Genomic DNA, 17,474 nt, shown 5'->3' on the forward strand with positions numbered 1-17,474 from the left:
TGTCAGAGAAAGGCAACCGAAATGGACACAGTACCTTGCTGTCCCTGGCCTTGGGCTTTCCACAAGGGAAGGTCAAAGAGACAAAGCTTTCCTTTGTCTTATCTGAGACAACAAATATGTTTTTTTAATCTATACACCTTTATTGAAGTCATCTCAACATTCCTTTTCAACATGCATAAGACTACTCATATAACAAAGACACAACATGTATAATTTTGAAAATATCCCAAAAAAGATCCTAGGGATTGTAATTTTCCAGAAAAACATTAAAACCTTTTTATCCTGCACAGGAACTACAGCTTTAGATAAGATAACATCATCTTAAACACAACTTCAGTTGAAATGTTGGAAAAAATTGATTCCTTTCCAGACCAACATCTTCCCATGATGCACTTTTTGCAATGATGCCTAATTTCTCGGTATCCCACGAGACAAGGTCTGAATAAAATTCATCAGTTCCGACTTGTGCCAGCAGACTACAAGTTCACAAGAGTCGTGTCGGTATCGTTGATCAGATCATGAAATAAGAATTACCAATGATATCCAAGTTTTGCAGCGGAACCTCGATTAACTATGACTCTGATTGATGTTGAAAATAACTTGACAAATCAAAGAACAGACAAAGTGAGAAGATTTACAATTGTACACAGAGTCTGGTGGCGGAACACTCGGAATTAATCAAAGTCTCACAATCGGCTCTGGTGCAAAAGTGTCAATGAGGAGCAACAGTGAGCACTTAATTTGGCGACAACACAACGGCAGCCATGATATATAGAGCACCTACAACATCGGCCAAGAAGATCTTCTTCGTCTTTCTGTCCCAGTTCTTTTTACATCACCATCTCCTATCCATTAAATTACTATCTTGCATTTTATAATATTCATATTATTTCCCTAAAAATGTAAAATATGAATGGATTTGAGAACTTCCAAAGAGTGAGTGAGTGTGTGAGTTGAGTTTAACTCGGCTTTTAACAGTATTCCAGTTATATCACAGCGTGTCAGCTTAATGTGGGAGGAAAGCCTGAAGTGACGCAGGTCTCAGACGTTTACCACTCTGGTAAAACCCACGAGCACGGGTATGGTGCTGACAAACCTAAAAACATAACTGGGGAGAACCAGGATTCGAACCCATAATCATAGGTTTCTGGCATGCCCAAGGGACGCAACTCTGCACAGTGAATGGCGGCGCCTTAGACGACTGGGCCACGTGTGTCCCCGAACTTCCAAAGAGTTAATGGCACTAATTTATTATTTGGTTAATGTGAAATGTCCTCAAGAAAAACAAGGCCTTTTTGGCATATTGGTAGCAAGTATAGTTTCACACAGCTTATAGTAATATTCCAGCAATATCATGGCAGGTGACACCAGAAATGGGCTTCACACATTGAAACGGGCATTTGATCACTTTCCTCTAAAATTCCAAAACAATAGGATTTTTAAACTTCTTAATGGGAAAAGACACACTTTCATCATTTGGTTTATCTTCACATGTACATTGTTCAGTTGCTTGAGAACTGAATGAATGAGTACTGTGAATGAATGAGTACTGTGAATGAATGAGTGAGTGAGTGTTGTCTAAGAGAGCACTCAACAATTTTCAAGCAGCCTGCAAATTATCAATACCTGCAAGACAAACCCAGCAGTGACTGAATGAGCAACAATCCAATAGATTTCTGTTTTAGTAGATTTACGGATTTTTCCAAAATATTTGGACAAGGTAAGGTCCCCGGATGTGGCTAGACTTACTGCCCCTCACTGTCATTTCTAAATTCTAGAAAAAAAAATTTCTGGGCCAGCTGTGATCATGATGATATAAATATTGTATTTTTAATGAAAATTTGAATTTTGAACTTTTTTCCATTTCATCAGTATTCTCGAAATTTAATTATGAAAAAAAGGCCAGGCATTGGGGTTTGATGACACACAATCAGCAAAGTGATACATTGTACCCAATTCATCCCCATTTGGAAACAACAACTTGATATTCAGGGAATATAAATTGTCCCTGAAAATTATTTTAAAAAATAATTATGCTTCAGACCTCTGAAAAAAGGCATTGCTGGTCAGCCTCTTTAGCATGAAAAGGTCTTTGTCATGACACTGATGTTGTATAATAATGTTGAAAGTTAAAGATTTAGGTCTGTTTGTTTGCGATTTAACGGCACACTAAGCAAGATTCCAGCTATGTGGCAAGGGTCTGTAAATAATCGAGTCTAAAGCAGACAATCAATATTATGAATATACGCAATCGGGATACGATGATATGCATCAACAGCATCAGTGAGCCTGACTACCCGATCCGGTTAGATGCCTTTTTCGACAAGCACAGGTTGCTGAAGACCAATTCTAACCCGGACAGAATCAGGAGGTCCCCAGATTCAAATAACAGCGACCTTTACAGGGGCTAGGATTCAAAACAAGTATCCAATGCTTGTATGATCCAACTTAATGAGCAGCATTGAAAGGCCAGGCTTTTTTTATTTTTAGGATTACGGATTTTTCAGCCAGGGTCCAGGTTGGAGGAGGGAAAAAAAGAAAAGAAAGCCAGATGCATTTTTTTAAATGCAGAATGCCTCTGGAATACTTAATCAACATATTCTGTGCTCAAAAGGCTGCCATTTGTGACGATAAAGACACTTGTAACAATAAAAATTCTATCACTTACAACACGGACAATTGTCAAGGGAGCCTTTTCGAGTTCCAGTTTGAGATAAAATAAATATAATGGAAATTTGATTATTATTTCGCAAAAATTAGAGACGGCGGGTCCATTATCCGAAAAATATAAAACGCCAGGCCTAACTTACATTCTACCATGACACTAAACAATGCTTGACTCTGATTGGATAATACATAATAGGGACAAATTGAACATGGGAGTCCCTTTGGAAGTGTTCCCTTGTGATGAAGCTGACCTCAATAACAATATTAAAAAGTGTACCCATATATCAGAAAGTAGCAACATTGTTGCAATATGGACAAAAAGCAAACAATTTCCATCATAGAAGAAAGGACCTAAACTCACGAATCTCAGTGGGTTTACCTTTAATACAAATGAGATTTTCCATTGCATACGTCTTCTCTATCATTAATCAAACTTAGGATTGACCTTATTGTACACTTGGTAAATAGACATGATTTCAAAAGCTAATTGTTTTCATTACAAACTCACTCGCTGGAGTGACATAATGTGTACTGGTAAAATGTCCGGACCAAAAATTTAAATGTCCGGTAAGCAATATTTTAAACCGGACATTTGAGATTCCCAATCGGATTGTCCGGCACATTCTGGACACCTGCTGGTAACACCTCCGTGAGCAATATTCCAACTTTACCACAAAGGTCTGTTAATAATCAACTCTGGACCAGGCAAACCAGTGACATAACATTGTGACACGATGATGGTTTTCAATGTGCCAGTCCAATTTAGTCCCCTCAGGGATACATCTAGGATTCCAAAATAAGTCTCCTTTGACGACAAAATAGAAAAAAAAACATAATTTTGGAAATTTATTTTAATATATATATTTCATTCAATTAAAAAATGTAAAAGTGAAGATCAAAGCCTATTCTTTTTCATTGGTCCTGTTGTCAGTGAACTGCTCATCACCTCTGCCACCATTAGTTTTTACCATAATCACGTAACTTGGCAATTTCTTCAATTTGGGAATATTTACTAACAATTGCTTCAAACTGGGAGCCTATATTGGCCCTGAGCAAGCCTAGACAAGTCCCTGTACCTCTTAAGACTGGCAATAGAGCTCTGTTGACCAATTCTAACCCACATCCCGAATGGTTCCAGTGTTAAGATGTAAGATTTATCATCTATCACTGCTATTCATAATCACAATGAAACATATGCTGACTCATCATCAATATGCAACCATTCACAGAATCATGCATTTCATTCATTGCCACTTTGGGCAATATTCCAGCAGTATCATGAGGTGGACACAAGATATGAACTTCACACTTTGTACCCATGTGGGGAATCAAACCCCGGTCTTCAGCATGACGTGTGAACGTTTTAACCACTCAACTACCCGACCACCCTAATAACAAATCAAGACAAAAACAGTTTCTCTGACATTACCCTTGAGTAAGACAGCAAACCAATCATCAATGATGGGGAGCTCTGAAGCAGCCATAAAATGTCTGATTCATCCATTGTTGAAAGGTAACGGGCGCAGGTAACGTTATCATTTCAATTTCCTTATGCGTTCCATGCAATGTTTTTGTACATGTGCCAGTATCTTATCAAGTCTTTGATATTGTACAAGCACCTGCACCGAAATGTCACATTCAAAGCTGAATTCAATAACCGATGCGACAGCATGTTAAACATTAGCTGGTTAGTTCAAGATGACAGAAAACCATATTATATTTGGGATAACGCTGACTTTGTGTGCTGGCGATTAGGTGCCTCACCCTGGCAGGTGTGGGTTCGAATCCCGGACGGGACTCAACCCCCAAAAAGTACTATAATCTGTACTTCACTAACAAAGTGTTATCCCAAATATAACATATGTTACATTTGACCACTTTCTAAATGGCATTGTGTATTCATAGCTTTCGGCCATGGGAGCCGTGCCAATTTACACTTGTCAGGGGAGTACTCAAAGTACGTGATCTAGACTACCAGTTGTCAGACTTTCATTTTTGTGGAAGCCTCGGTGGCGGCTGAGTGGGTTAGATCGCTGACTTTGTGTGCTGGCGATTAGATGCCTCACCCTAGCAGGTGTGGGTTCGAATCCCGGACGGGACTCAACCCCCCAAAAGTACTAGAATCTGTACTTTACTAAGAAAGTGTTATCCCAAATATAACATATGTTATAGAAAGAGGACTTGTTCTGGCATCAAATTCTAAATTTTGAAATAGAGTTATTTGCCATTCACTCCAGACTGTATCTAAAGTACTCATGAGTGAGTGAGTATGGTTTTATCCCGCTTTTGGCAATATTCCATCAACATACTAACGGGGGACACCAGAAATGGGCTTCACACATTGTACCCATGTGGGGAATCGAAACCACGTCTTTGGCTTGATGAACGAAAGCTTTAACCATGTTAACCTACATCAACTAAAGTACTTATGACAACAAAAGAATAGACTTTTCCCTTTCCAGTTCGGACTGAAATAAATATAGGGCTTATAAATGATGACACTACTGTTGCACCATAAAGTATCCCATTCATCTCAAGATTATTTTCTTTCATTTTTGTATGAATGTCTCATCATAAGGCCATTGAAGCAGCCATAAAAGGCCTCATTCCTCCTAATCCCTATCATATGTAAAACATGGAGACACATTGTTTCCTATTTTCCCAATGACAAGAAAACTGCGAGCATTACAACACTGGAACTGAAGTCCGCAATTAATCCAATTATTACACTATCTGCTTATAAAAACATGGTTGTTGGATATCTGGACAGATTTTTAACTCTTTTTTTCAAACTCTGAAAAGTGCAGCATAGATCATGTCAGTCAGTCAGAGCAAGCTTGTACTGTTGTGGTGGTCATCTACCCCCTACGACTCCATGTTGGCTAAACCGCTGATCGTCTATAACGCTCATCAATTATTTGGACCCCGAAGGTTTTGTTTTGTTTGTTTGTTGTTTAAAGCCGCACTCAGCAACTTCAAAGTATGCTTGACCAGATCGTCAAACTTTTCCCAATCTGACATATGGACCCATCTCTTGAGACCTACAGCAGGTACCCAGGTTGGGTCTGATTAATAGGGGGTGGGTACCCGGGTAGTATATTTGTACTCGTCCCAGACCTAGTTGAAACCAACTTCTCAGTGAACATAGGAAAATCTCAGTGATTTTACTGCAGCTTCGATCACTGGTGTGTGGAGTGACAGCACTTTGAGTGGCCCAGTGAGTGGGAGAGAAGAATAAAGTTCTCTCACGCTTCTTTTAGCAAAAGTTATTTACATCTAGGTGACAGCAAAGGAAAACAAATTAAAGATGCAATTTATGAAATAAAAACAGTTATTGAATTCTTTATGCAAGTTCCAGAAATAAGCATGATAAAACACTAAAAACAAATCCAAACATATCTTGTAAACTTTGGTATAGACATTATGGCTCAAATGTTTGTCCATTTTATGAAGACTGCAGTCCAGAATGACAAATTTTAGATTCTAGCAAGAGTTACATTCCTTGGTGTCTCACGCAATATTTCAACTAAAGATGGTAGACGTGTATAGGTGCATATAGATGAAACGAGACACGACAGGTGAAGGACATATTTATATGAATAACAACTGCTGTATTCTAAACATCGTCTCTTCAGGGTCCCTTCATTAGATGACCCATATTGCATGCTCCTATGTTTACATAAGGTTGGATTAATGTACAATAATAACAATATTCTAACCATCCTGGCTAAGACATTTGTTGGCAACAAACCGAAATTCTCCATACCAACATCAATCACTGGAAAAAAGAAAACTGCAAGACACTATTGCTATACAAAGAAAGATGTCAGCCATTCACAGAGAGCAATGCCAACTTAAAATTACAAATATCATTTATATGTCATTTGAAATAATACTAAGAAAATAATCATGATCATGAGAGGTACACAATCATAAACCTCTGAAGTTTATGTGCAATCTCATTAAAATCAGATCTAAGTTCTCGTTGCTGCTAAACAAAGATCTGAGGACATCCCATTACGGGTCATGTCAGAACGACCTTTCATCCGACCAATCAGAGCGTCGCTTACCAGATCATGAAAGTGACAGTCGGAATGTGTTTTCCAATCACGCAAAATCAAAAACTTTAACACAGGGTATTCTGAACGATAGTTACGGCCTGTTCGACTGATTCCGTCAAAATCATCGTCTATCTCTCGCTTCCGTTGGATTAACATTTGAACAGAAGAGGCATTGCAAGGTATGTGGGAAGCACTGCCATACAATCTCAACCATATATAAGACATTCCGGAATGTTCGTTTGTTCAGTTTTCAAAATTTTAATCGAGAACTGTGTCAACATATTTTTCAAGTGTTGTCTGAAATGGAAGTCGCCAGTTTGAAACGAGTGCCGTAAAGCTTGAGAAAGCTGCTTTCTCATTGGCTGATATTGACTTTTTGTTAGTGGTCGGTCAAAGTTCGTGAAAGGTCGTTCTGACATGACTCGTAATGTGATATCCTCAGATCTTTGTTTAGCGGCAGCAAGAACTTAGATCTGATTTAATGAGATTGAAGTTTAGCATGTTTAGTGCAACATTTAACATCTTAATTGATCAAATTCACAGTAAATAATTTTCATCGTAATGGCAAAATTTACAGTGCTAGATATGTTATAAATAAATCGGGGAAATGCATTTCTCTTTAATTTTTGTGTGGTCTACCCTCCATGGCTAATGGTAATAAGGGGTGCAGATCAATGATTAACTGTAAACATGATAAATTAATAACAAAAATTTAAATATCGTGTTGAGGGGCAAATGCTTGTCTCAGTAAGAAAATGGTGTGACTTTGTAGAACAGATCTTTATTACACTCAGGCCGAGATCCTTGGCATATGAGGTACAAAATGACAGCAAAATACACATTATAATAGCGGATATGTGGTTAGCCGGAAGATTTTACAATTTGCATTACATGTTTACAGAATTTACTAAGGTTTTTTAATACAGATATCTCTTTACAAGTGAAAAGTCTTTGAAATTTAATCATATTAGGTCTTTTAGAATATGTAGGTGGGATATACAGAATTCTTTCTTTAGTAAAATATGGACATTTAAAAATATAGTGAAATTCATCTCCAATATCATCAATAAAACACAGTTTACATGTAGTTTCCACATTTGTCTTGTTTTTGTTTTTGTAAAAATAAGTAAAGGGAAGTTTGGAGGGGGACTCAGGATATCTTTTCACAATGCATTTTCTAACATATACAACTAATTACAACACTCCGAGCTCCAACGATCATACAGATTGGCCCTCATGTAAGCCAATGAACTCTCACAAAATGAAAGAAAATTGTTAATTAAACTGCACAAAAATAGGTTACAATCAGTTAAACAAACAAACCCGTTCATATGCATCGTCAACCTCCTGCAGAAAGTCACACAGAAATCACAATGAACCTCGATATCTCACCTCACTGGTTGTATGAGTTGTTTAAGATTATTTTGTTTCTATGACAATGATATGAACATGATGAAATGACAAATGATATGAACACAAATATTGACATCATGAAATGACATTGTCCATTTTATGATGGTTGTGTGGAATTCTGTTCGATGAAAGTGTAATGCTAATAACATTGAAACGACCCCTGTTGTCTGCTATTGTTCGCCCAAACAGCATGGATGACTGCTTTACCTATTCTAAACAATAGGTAGTGGCAAAATGAGGGGATCCCTTGTCATATAGTACCCAATGATTTGTAGCCATGTTGTTTACACAAGCACTCCCGTTGAATCTAATGTGTTAAAGTAACAGTTGTCTTGAAGTAAAAGCTTGGTCCCTGTGTATTCCTTCTGTGGAATCTAATGTGTTGAAGTTACGGTTGTCTTGAAATAAAAGCTTGGTCCCTGCGTATTCCTCCTGTGGAATCTAATGTGTTAAAGTTACGGTTGTTTTGAAGTGAAAGCTTGGTCCCTGCGTATTCCTCCTGTGGAATCTAATGTGTTAAAGTTACGGTTGTCTTGAAGTAAAAGCTTGGTCCCTGCGTATTCCTCACGTTGAATCTTAATGTGTTAAAGTTACGGTTGTCTTGAAGTAAAAGCTTGGTCTCTGTGTATTCCTCCTGTGGAATCTAATGTGTTAAAGTTACGGTTGTCTTGAAATAAAAGCTTGGTCCCTGGGTATTCCTCCTGTGGAATCTAATGTGTTAAAGTTACGGTTGTCTTGAAATAAAAGCTTGGTCCCTGCGTATTCCTCCTGTGGAATCTAATGTGTTAAAGTTACGGTTGTCTTGAAATAAAAGCTTGGTCCCTGCGTATTCCTCCTGTGGAATCTAATGTGTTAAAGTTACGGTTGTCTTGAAATAAAAGCTTGGTCCCTGCGTATTCCTCCTGTGGAATCTAACGTGTTAAAGTAACAGTTGTATTGAAGTAAATGCTTGGTCCCTGTGTATTCCTCCTGTGGAATCTAATGTGTTAAAGTTACGGTTGTCTTGAAATAAAAGCTTGGTCCCTGGGTATTCCTCCTGTGGAATCTAATGAGTTGTATTATGGTTGTCTTGAAGTAAAAGCTTGGTCCCTGTGTATTCCTCCTGTGGAATCTTAATGTGTTAAAGTTACGGTTGTCTTGAAATAAAAGCTTGGTCCCTGCGTATTCCTCCTGTGGAATCTAACGTGTTAAAGTAACAGTTGTATTGAAGTAAATGCTTGGTCCCTGTGTATTCCTCCTGTGGAATCTAATGTGTTAAAGTTACGGTTGTCTTGAAATAAAAGCTTGGTCCCTGGGTATTCCTCCTGTGGAATCTAATGAGTTGTATTATGGTTGTCTTGAAGTAAAAGCTTGGTCCCTGTGTATTCCTCCTGTGGAATCTTAATGTGTTAAAGTTACGGTTGTCTTGAAGTAAAAGCTTGGTCACTGCGTATTCCTTCTGTGGAATCTAATGTGTTGAAGTTACAGTTGTCTTGAAGTAAAAGCTTGGTCCCTGCGTATTCCTCCTGAGGAATCTAATGTGTTAAAATTACGGTTGTCTTGAAGTAAAAGCTTGGTCCCTGTGTATTCCTCCTGTCGAATCTAATGTGTTGAAGTTACGGTTGTCTTGAAGTAAAAGCTTGGTCCCTGCGTATTCCTCCTGTGGAATCTAATATGTTAAAGTTACGGTTGTCTTGAAGTAAAAGCTTGGTCCCTGCGTATTCCTCCTGTGGAATCTAACGTGGTAAAGTAACAGTTGTATTGAAGTAAAAGCTTGGTCCCTGTGTATCTAATCTGTTAAAGTTACGGTTGTCTTGAAGTAAAAGCTTGGTGTCTGTGTATTCCTCCTGTGGAATCTAATGTGTTAAAGTTACGGTTGTCTTGAAGTAAAAGCTTGGTCCCTGCGTATTCCTCCTGTGGAATCTAATGTGTTGAAGTTACGGTTGTCTTGAAGTAAAAGCTTGGTCACTGCGTATTCCTCCTGTGGAATCTAATGTGTTGAAGTTACAGTTGTCTTGAAGTAAAAGCTTGGTCCCTGCGTATTCCTCCTGTGGAATCTAATGTGTTAAAGTTACAGTTGTCTTGAAGTAAAAGCTTGGTCCCTGCGTATTCCTCCTGTGGAATCTAATGAGTTGAAGTTATGGTTGTCTTGAAGTAAAAGCTTGGTCCCTGCGTATTCCTCCTGTGGAATCTAATGTGTTGAAGTTACAGTTGTCTTGAAGTAAAAGCTTGGTCCCTGCGTATTCCTCCTGTGGAATCTAATGTGTTAAAGTTACGGTTGTCTTGAAGTAAAAGCTTGGTCCCTGCGTATTCCTCCTGTGGAATCTAATGTGTTAAAGTTACGGATGTCTTGAAGTAAAAGCTTGGTCCCTGTGTATTCCTTCTGTGGAATCTAATGTGTTGAAGTTACGGTTGTCTTGAAGTAATAGCTTGGTCCCTGCGTATTCCTTCTGTGGAATCTAATGTGTTAAAGTTATGGTTGTCTGGAAGTAAAAGCTTGGTCCCTGTGTATTCCTCCTGTCGAATCTAATGTCTTAAAGTTACTGTTGTCTAGAAGTTATTTTCCAGTACTACATGTACTTCCAGCACAACTTTACTATGATGAGACAATCTCGGCACAACTCATCAGTCATCACTCTTCACTTAATATGGAAATGTCCACTGCATGAGTTCAGTGTGTCAAAGACCTATTGTCTTGTCAGTAAAGAAAAGTTTAATTGATGTGTTTATCGGGGATTAACAGGTCATTTGATCAACACCAAGCGCAGAGGTGAATAGAGTCATGTGATTGTCACCTGTGTATCTAGTGAGTATATTTGTTACAGATTAGGATTTGATTTGATAATCATTTTCTTATACTAGTGTTGTAACATGACGGAAATCAATCAGTGCGGCTGAAACGATTCACACTATGAGGCGAATACAATAGGGTTACAAGTCAGCAGCTGATGTATTATTTGCTATATTCAGTGAATGAATAACAACATAAATTATTTGACATGGTTTGTTAATTATCAATACATTATACATTTACAAACTGCACTTATCCAGATACTAATATCTGCTCAAATGCGACAATGACCAGTGACCACAATACTGTCAAATTAAATAGTATAAGAGTGTTGTCTTTTGAAGAAAACTATGAAAATAATATGTTCTTATTGGTGTTTTTATGTAAATGCACATGCTTACATATTCATAAATATTCAATTCTAGTAGCCACGAATAACGAATTCAATTCATGAATGGATACGGTTCGATTCACCGAATATGCAACTGAATCGTAACAGCCCCAGCGGTTAGCAACATGACTGAGCAATGTCGTGAAGGACCTGGTATAACCGAGAGGACAACCGGATCAGCTGTTCCTACACCTAGAAAAAGTAAATCAACAGCAAATTCAATGAAGAGGAAGTATGAAGCAGTGATGGCAGTTGAGCTGGGTTCTCAAACTAAATCACAAATTGCCAAAGACTTTGGTGTCCCTATAAACACATTGTCAACATGGATAATGAGGTCCGCAACGATAAACTAGGCATTCCTTCAATCGATAGATGTATGCTATAAAGTTATTTTTCGGTTGTGTCGACCTTGGATAACTCAAAGTAATTATGTAGGTCCCTTTAACTTGGACACAACAGTGTTTGACTGTATGAGGCAATAGCTTTTCAAGCAAAATGGCATTGCATAAAAGTAAGGAAACAATTTATAGCAGTCAGTTCCTGCAAGTTTATTTGCATATTCATCACATTGTGATACGTTTATCAGACTGGTTTCTTGCATCGACTGTCATCCAATGAGAAATGTACTTTCACACAAATAATCTGGTCAAACAGATAAGAAATGCACAGTATAATTCTCAAACTCAACCTGGAAATCCAGAAATTGAAAAGGGTATGATCAATTTCAATGATAAAGAAGGAGGATATCTATCAACTGCCTATTTCATGTATAGTCCAGCTCATCATGAAACTGCCCTGTGAAGATCCGTAATATAGCTGGAACATCGCAGAGTGTGGCATTAAACTACAAACAAACAAACTCGTATTTCATGTTCACCATTGATACATAGCCAACAAAAAAATGGTATTATTTACTGACAAGATACGTTTTGTTTTGTTAATATGTGACAGATACAACATTGTACATATTTATTTTATTCACCTTCAGTATCTGATTGTAAGTGTTCAACTTTTATGTTTAATCATTAGTTAAGATAGATTAAATGTAGTTAATGTGAGCTTCATGTTGTGAGCCTTAACAAACCCAAGCCATGACGTGCTCAACTGATTGGCCAAGCTTACCCTCAAAGTTGACTCTTTGTCTCACTGCATGTTCTCAGTCTGCACACATTTCTTACACAGACAAGTTGACAAGTGAAATCATCTAATCTTAGGTTAGTTTAATATGTTTGTGCATATTTGTATTGTATGTTATAGCAGTTAAATGTTGCAGTATATTAAACCTATAATACTAAACTTAAATAAACATGTTTAATATTATCATATTCTCAGTTACTTAAGAATTGACCTTCACTTTGTGTGAGTTCATTGAGTATGAACCTTCATAGAGTGAGGGCCACTTGCGAGCTTGCGACGACGTTCATACAATGTTTGGCCCTCACTCTATGAAGGTTCAAATTCCAATGAACTCACACAAAGTGAAAGTCAATTCTTATAATTTTGTTATCACAATTTCTTACCTCAAAGGATGTAGGCCAAGATCTAAACACAATTTTATTTAGTACGTGTGACTTCATGTTTACACTGACAGCCATACCACAACCAGCTATATCGCGGAGTAAAATATACTACTCAAGAAGTTAAAGAACACCCGATTCTTTCATATTACTATAGTTAATCTGTCATGGCATGTGAGATTAACTATAGTAATATGAAAGAATTGGGCGTTCTTTAACTTCTTTTGAGTAGTATAGTTGCTCAAAAAGAGAGGTGACATGGGTGTATGGATGCACAACTTGCTCTTCGGAAACATCTTACGCAACAAATGTGTTCAAATAATAACACATTAGATGAGAAAGGTCTGTAAAAAACTACCTCAGTTAGTCAGTCACAAAGACAGCGCGTCGTATTACATTTACATCAAGTACAAGACGTCAAAATGGCCAACACAATAAACGTGACGGGAGGATTTCCGAAGTTGTTAATGAACCTGTGGCGGTTACATGTGTTACTCATCATTGATCAACTGACCGATTATTGAATGGTGATTAAAGATGCGTCAAACAGACACCAAGGTAAATTTGTAGATTGATGGAGATGGTCACTGTCAGCCTAGACACAGATCGAGTTGATACTGACAATAGTTGGGACGTGCATATTTTCGTTTGTTCATTAGGATGGGCCGTAGCCAGCAAATTCGTAAATAATCATGCAGTCAAGCTCTCTTACGTTTCTCAATGTATACTGAAATGCTGAGACAATGATTAAAGGTTCTAAATGATCAGAAATAATGCTTATGTATGTTTTCGTGCTAGAGAAATCCTAGGGGTTTCCCCAGGAATGTGGAAGTAGTCCGTCAGTGTTTACGTCATTTCAAGAACACAGTCACGTGAAAAACGTAAGAATGTCAATTGTGTCGTTCATACACTTATGAACGTCAATTTCGCGGTCATGTGACCGACCTCTCGTCCAATGGAAAAGCCATGTTTTAAATGCTTTTGTGATCAGTTCTGTATAATATGAAGTCTGTACTATACGGGGTCCGGAGAAATATTTTAACGTGTATGTAAATAGTTGTATAAGTCATTGTTATAAAAGTATATGTTTTATTCAGATATCCGGAATTATAAGTTGAGGCACTAGTCGGGAAGACACCCCAGTCTGACCCACAGGGTGAGGGTAGGCACATAATAACTTGTATAGTCAGTTTCTATATTTGTGTAACACATAAGTGTGTCACACCCGTAAAGTCATATATATGTATGTATTTTGGTAGAGATTTATAATCTCTTTACACTTAGATAATATATGAATAATTATTCTATTTGGTTCTTACATCAGTTAGCAGATCATTGTACAGTATAACAACTTATATATGAATAAGATGTATTTGTAATGTAAAACGGTTTGTAATACTGTGATGTCGATGACTGCATTATGTATATTGTTAATATTACTTATCATTCCTTTGATTTGTTTCAGGGTGTAGATCCTATATCCTAGATAGATAAATATATGACAAATCCATTGGCGGAATAAACTTCTCTCACCCGTAGCGTGTGTTTGCCTATCACTCATTCACTGCCCTGCTACAAATAGGTAATGGACCACCTCTGTGGTCTAGTGGTAGAGCGTCCGCCCGGAGAGCAGAAGGTTCGGGGTTTGATCCCCGGCCGCGTCATACCAAAAGACATTAAAAGATGGTACTTGTTGTTACCCTGTCTGGCACTCGGCATTAAGGGGCTAAAACAAGGACTGGTCGGCTCGGAGTCAGTATACTGTGTCTGAGTGGGGTATTCATGTTAAACTGCGGCATGGTATCTCAGTGAGCTAGCACTATAAATCGGCATCAGTCCGGACTAGTACAAGCAGCCACACAAACACACACACGTACATGCATGTCGCTATATAAGTGCAATATTCTTGGACCCGACGTTAAACCCTATTTCACCTCACCTACAAATAGGTAATACATACACCAAATTATTTATATAATATGTGTTAAGTCATCACGCAGATGTTTGGAACCTGTTTTAGGTGTACAATATTGCAATGTAATAACACCAGTCACAGAGCCCACCACTCGAATCAGATTACAAACGCATGTCACAATCCTGATCCCAACATTGGTGACTGACTATCAGTGTTTCCAGCACAGCACTCATGGATCAAATCCACAAAATAAATCTCAGTAAAGAACTGTAATATTGGAACGATCAAGAAAACAAGAAAACTACTACTCATCCCAAACCCAAAGTACAATTGTGATTGCAAAGTGAGATTTTGCCTTGCTGGGTAGGTTCAGCTATATCTGGGTGTCGTACTGGAAATGTGATAATGCTTGTATACTGTAGACGGGTCCCCTCAGTGCAGTATACAGGGCCCTATAACCAGGGTACCTATGCTCAGAACGACCCTTTCTGCTTTGAGGGGTCCCCAGGGTTAGAAATTGGCACAAGTCCTATAGTCCTTGCCAAAATGCCAAATAGTAAAGGTATCCTAAGGACTAGTAGAAATTTGCCATTTTTAAAGGTTTTACTATATGTTATCATTATAAGGACTAGTGGACTGAAACTGTTAGTTTCAACCGCTGGGTCCCTAGATTTAAATACTGAAGCTTAACCGTTACACGAAAAGGGGAAAGACGATGGCCATCTCGTTTTCTATCATTATACTATTATCTCTTTATCAAAGAAAACATCTCATCAGCATTTAGCAGGGTCTTGCTGAAAGAGCATCGGCATAATTGATATCATTTGCTTAATGGGATGACGGCTCACCCAGAAATATAAAAATAGCAATTATTTCTGCTACATTGAAATAACAATAAAATGCGGTCTGCAGAGATACTCCCGGTCATCGTGAGTAGAGAAAAAACGGAAAAGATTCTTATTTTCGTGTCAATATTTTATTTGAAGCAGCTATTTAGCTTATTTTCAACTAAAATGACATTGACGAGAACCTAAACGCCCCAGCCGCTTAGATATCTGCTTCCAACGTTTGGGATAACAGTTCTTGTGATCATAAAATGGTTTATCCATTCAAAGTTTACACTTTGACAGCTGTCAAAGCTCGCGCGAAAGTGCACGTGCGCTTTACCGCAAGTCATCAACTTGTTTTTGGGAAACTACGAGATTTTAAATGAATATTTTGTTTAGCTGAAGGTGAGAAATATTGTAAATACCCCTTGAATATTACCAATAGAAGTCGGGTGAGTACTTACCCATTGTGTCTTCTAAAATAGCTCGATCATGCAATACCAACAGCTCGTAATTCTACCTTTCAAAACAAACTCATCGGAGACCGGAAGTGTACCCTGCGTTATTTCCCTTGGCTTTGTTTGGGTCGGGTGCAAATGTTCCCAAATCTAAAGTCAATCTTGCTATCTGCGAAAACTTTTCTGTTTACAGTTTACGAATTTGTCTCGACCTAATATTTAATGTGTCTTGGCAGTTGATGGTTATATGTGGAGATCGTGTGCAATCAGAAGTGATATCAATCGAAATGAGTAATTTTCTAAATATATTCGTGTATTTCCTTTTCAGCTGATCTCAACACACTTGTTTTATTTGAATTTAATTGCAAAAGATCAATCCTAAGAAAAGGTTCTCGTTATTAGTTGCGTAAGCTGCCCTATCGTTTATAGTAGTGAGTTTGGTTAGTTTAGTTTTAGAGCATTACGGCGTATAGTTATAATTTGTTGAACGATGAAAGCCAAAATTAAGTGACTCAGATCGCAAATGTTTATTCATTTCAGTGTAACTGCACACTTTATTTAATCATTGGTCACATGCATGGCGGAAATGTCGAGCGCGAATATTGTCGTAACTGACCAAGAGTCATCAGAGACACGAACCCGTTGTCAGCGGATCCTGGCACGACTGAGGAACGCAACTCTGCTTTACAAATTGCGGTTTCATCAACTGGGCTTCCTTTGCACCCCGTCCAGAGTGATTGAATGGATGTTTACGCAACACTCCGCAATATTTTACCACAGGCGCTGTAAGTTTGTTTGTTTGTTTGTTTGTTTGTTTTTTGTTGTTTAACGCTGCACCCACCATTATTCCAGCTATATGACGGCGGTCTGTAAATAATCGAGTCTGGACCAGACAACCCAGTGATTGACATCATGATCATCGATCTACGCAGTCGGGACATACATTAACCAACTCTGTGTAATTCGACATCAACACAAGAACAACCTTAGAAAAACCGCACAGTTGTGGTATTGTATACGTCATACATACTTAACCAACTTCACCTTGTTCATATGTGGTGAATTACATCACCATCGGGTCTTCAGAGAACATCTTTTACAATGGCAAGATGTGAGACCTTTAGATACACCTTGACCACAACCTTTTTTCATTTAGATATTTATTTCACAGGTAAACTTAAAAAGGTTAAGGTTAAATGTAAAGCTTCAGCATATCTATTATGACTTTTCAGACATATAAGGTATTTATGGAACATTTTTCAGGAAGTGGCGCTTCTCAGTACAGATTAACACCAAAAGACCAACTCTGGAGAGATGTGATAATATCCAGTCGCAATTGAGTGCACTATTCCGACACACGAAACAGATACCGAGATTTGTAAAGCAGTTACTATTGCTAAAGTCAATTCCTTATCAACCACTATAGGTTGATAGACGTCATCAGATAAACCGAAT

At 38.0% G+C, this 17,474-nt stretch overlaps 1 protein-coding gene across 3 annotated transcripts in view; it reads right to left on the reverse strand.

Annotated features, from left to right (window-relative positions):
* Positions 1–16,112, reverse strand: part of LOC139471512 (D-glucuronyl C5-epimerase-like) — a 339,447-nt gene extending 323,335 nt beyond the window's left edge. For all 3 annotated transcript variants that reach the window (XM_071253878.1, XM_071253880.1, XM_071253876.1), the window contains exon 1: positions 16,026–16,112. The gene's annotated coding sequence lies outside the window, so the exon portion shown is untranslated. The remainder of the gene's footprint in view (positions 1–16,025) is intronic.
* Between the last annotated feature and the right edge of the window lie 1,362 nt (positions 16,113–17,474).

The sequence above is a fragment of the Haliotis cracherodii genome, unplaced genomic scaffold, assembly GCF_022045235.1.
Source record: "Haliotis cracherodii isolate W230 unplaced genomic scaffold, xgHalCrac1.p SCAF_23, whole genome shotgun sequence".
Taxonomy (NCBI): Eukaryota; Metazoa; Mollusca; class Gastropoda; order Lepetellida; family Haliotidae; genus Haliotis; species Haliotis cracherodii.